Genomic DNA, 3,636 nt, shown 5'->3' on the forward strand with positions numbered 1-3,636 from the left:
ATAGTAGAGAGTTTTACGGGGCTTGCAACTGCATAAGGTCATATGAGCGCCAATGGGTGGGTGTCAACAGAGATGTCTTTACAGGGAATCAGACTTATTCTGCTCACCTCTCTAGCTTCAACAGCACAAGGTCTGCTTCGACTATCAAGGCACCCCGGAAATAGCAGGTCACAAGAGAGTGACAAACATACAAAAGAAGTAGAGGAAAAATGACAATAGTAAGGATTAGGAAAGAAAAAGCAGCAGTTCCCCGCTGCAGATAGGGCACAGTTATGAGCGTGACATGAAGAATCAGCCCATTTACAATTTTTACTGTGCTTGAACAAGAAATGTCCCCCCTGTGGGAATGGCCTAAAGACACTATAGTCAGTGGCACTGCCCCGGGGGGGGGGGGGGGGGGTTGAGAGAAAAAATTATGGTTCAGGACTGTCTCTTCCCTGCCCATGTCATCAAGTTAATTTTTCTTTAATGTAGTAGTTTATGTGCCTGTCCATCGACACTATTAACATTTAGATAATTAACTCATTGAGGACACGCATTTTGTACGTTTGAAGACTCCTTTATTCATTTATATATTTAAATTCTGCTTCTTTTATCTGAAACTTAAACAACAGGCAACAATATGCACGTTACGAATTTTATACAAATCAGTGTTTTTGGTTTGTGTATGATGGTTCAAAATTAGCAGCGGCATTGTCTTTTGTCTGCTGCTGATTGGACCTGCGTATCTGCTACGTCGACAAAGAGTTAAGGAGGCGAGTGTCAGGTTCTGCCAGACATGGCTACACGAGATGAGAGGGATACAAAATTCCAGAAGAAAAGACCGAGATACTCGATAAAAATTATCCCCACTCGGTGGCCTAGTGGTTAGGCTCTCAGACTCGCAACTATAACGTTGTGGGTTCGAATCCCGCTAAAGGCCCGTTGTTGTGTCTTTGGGACAGGCACTTTACACGAATTTTTCTCAATTCACCCAGGTCGGAATGGGTGCCCGACCACAGACAGCGACAGGATCTTATCAGTTTGTTATTGTTTGAGGGCGTGAAATGCGTAGTTTGAACTGTAGAATGCTTCCCAGGAAATGTTTGTGGGTGTTCTAGGATCGTCCTAGCTCTCCCAACATTTCCCTTTCCTAGGCGACAAAACTACAACTACGCTGTGACCCCACCACCCCACCCCCCCCCCCCCCCAAACCCCCAGGGATACCTCAGATGTTGCGCATGAGGGCAATAGTTCGGAATGGCAGGGGGGGAGGGGTGCCTACACATTACTTTAAAAAAAAAGTAGGTATGCATTCGAGATGGGTGGGAAAAGAAACAACAGCAACAAAACAACAAACATCGACAGTTTTTGCAAGCTATCTTTTATTTATAAATTCTATTCGGAATTAAATTCAGCTAATGGATAGTTGGTGGGTGCTATGGTGTTTTTGCTCCTACTTTCCTATCGGACATTTGTGGTCCTTATCTCCCCTCCTTTTTTGTGTGTTTGTTACTCCCTTGTTACACCTATATTCTTCGGCACTTATATGGCCTGATTCTGTTTTCGGTGCCGTAAAACTTTCACTAAATCAAACGTGAACTCCGGCACCGTGTCGCTGGAAGTGTCTCTCGCCGTCCAATCTTACACCATCCTGAGGTGTGTGTGTGTGTGTGATCATCATCATCTTCCGGTGCCTTGCCGACTGGTGTGGGCGATCATGGACCTCCACTTCACTCTGTCATGCGTTGCAGCAATGGTGTCTGTTGTTCTTGCTGCTCCCCGCCATATTGTCAACTTGTCCAGTATATTTTCCCTCTGTCTGCCTCTGCCTCTCTTTCCATCAAACTTGCCTGTTGTTACAGTATTCCCCAATGCTTCTGTCCGCATTGTGTGTCCAACAAAATTTGCCTGTCGCTTTTGTATATTCGTCATAAGCTGTCTGCTACAATTTGCTTCAACCAAGACTTCTTAATTTGTTTTTCTAACTGTCCATGGGATACGCAGCGTGTGTCTTATGAACCACAACTCTGTCGCTTCAATTGTTCTTTCCAACTGTCGATTGATTGTTCATTCTTTGCGCCCGTATACATGTGTGTGTGTGTGTGTGTGTGTGTGTGTGTGTGTGTGTGTGTGTGTGTGTGTGTGTGTGTGTGTGTGTGTGTGTGTGATATATCTAGGCAAACAGACAAAGATACAGTATGTAAAACTTTCGCCAGAGGGTAATTGAACCCCTGTCGTTCGCGCGCCAGGCGAAGAGCTAATCCAACACAATCCAGAATGTACACACAAGCACACCGCCGCGTAAAGCTCGAGGGCGAACAGGAAAAAAGCAAACAGATTTAGCAATAAAACATTAATTTGTCGGTCATCATCATCATCATCATCATCATCATCATCATCATCATCATCATCATCATCATCATCCAGAACAACAACAACAACAACAACAACAACAACAACAACAACAACAACAACAACAACAACAACATCTTCCCATAGGCCCAGGCAGCGGATTGTTGGCCCATTGTTATTCTGACCCCACTGTTTCCGGGGCTCGCGGGGGGGGGGGGGGGGGCACAGACGTTAAAACATGTCAGATGTTGTCGCATTCTTCTGTTGAATTCTGTTCGATGAGAATTTACTTGTCATTTCGGTTTCTGCGCCCACCCGATCCGACAGAGCCGATTACTCGAGCAAGTGGCGACCGTACATGAAGTAGACAGTGTTGAGAAACAAGTGCAACGACAGCCACGCGGGTGTGGATGAACTGACTCCAGATGTGGCGAGGTAGGCCTTGAAACATGAATGTTTCTTGATCAGTCGAATCTTTTCACTCCAAACTTCCCAGTCCGCCTCTTTTGGTGAATAACAATGTAAAGAGCAAGCAACCTTGTTGTTGGTCGTACAGCCACAGAACGTCTGTGCAAGTGGTAAATGTACATTTTTGCTAGTAATGTCAAAAGCTGTTTTTTCATCTTTTCTCATTGCAACGGCTGCAGATAAAATATCAAGTGTACTGAAGGCCTCATTTTTTGTCCCCTTTTGCTTGTGTTCACTGCTCTGAGTTTGACAGCATAATATTTCTTTCGCAGTTTGTCTTAGTCCACAGTCTTTAGATCCATTACATAAACTCCTTTCACTTTGATTTCGCCCGTTTTCCCCATTTCGATTTTGTCCTATCTCTTCTGTTTCCTGTTCCTTATTTTGCAGCAGTTCTCTTTCCTTGTTTGAGAGCTGTGAATCGTCTGATAGAGAGCCGTTAAGATTTTCATCCACCCCCGGTAAATCCTCGCGAAGCGCCTCGGCCGTAACGATCCCAAACGTAAGCGCGAAGTTGTCGATGTGGATTAATGGTGATGTCAAAATGGGACCTGCGTAGATGTGAAACATTGTCCCATACACAGTAACGTTACTTTTTCCATCTTCGTATCTTGTCATTTGTGGCCTTACTGACTTGTCCTCAACCCAGTTGTCGTAACGGCCGGCTATGCATTCTAGAAGATTGGCCAATCGCTGATGTTCTTGTCTGCTCAGAGAGACTCTTCCCTTGGGTATCACGCCCAAGTGCAAAATCAGCTTGCGTCTGCAGACTCCGTCAGAATTCTTGATATAATTGTCACCGCACTCAGGGAACTCGCAGACAAGAGAGCCATT

General features: G+C 45.0%; 1 protein-coding gene across 1 annotated transcript in view; it reads left to right on the top strand.

Annotated features, from left to right (window-relative positions):
* Window positions 1-3,636, top strand: part of LOC101847973 (prosaposin) — a gene marked incomplete at its 3' end in the record, with an annotated part of 27,259 nt that overhangs the window by 9,800 nt on the left and 13,823 nt on the right.

The sequence above is a fragment of the Aplysia californica genome, unplaced genomic scaffold (genome assembly GCF_000002075.1).
Source record: "Aplysia californica isolate F4 #8 unplaced genomic scaffold, AplCal3.0 scaffold00353, whole genome shotgun sequence".
Classification (NCBI taxonomy): Eukaryota; Metazoa; Mollusca; class Gastropoda; order Aplysiida; family Aplysiidae; genus Aplysia; species Aplysia californica.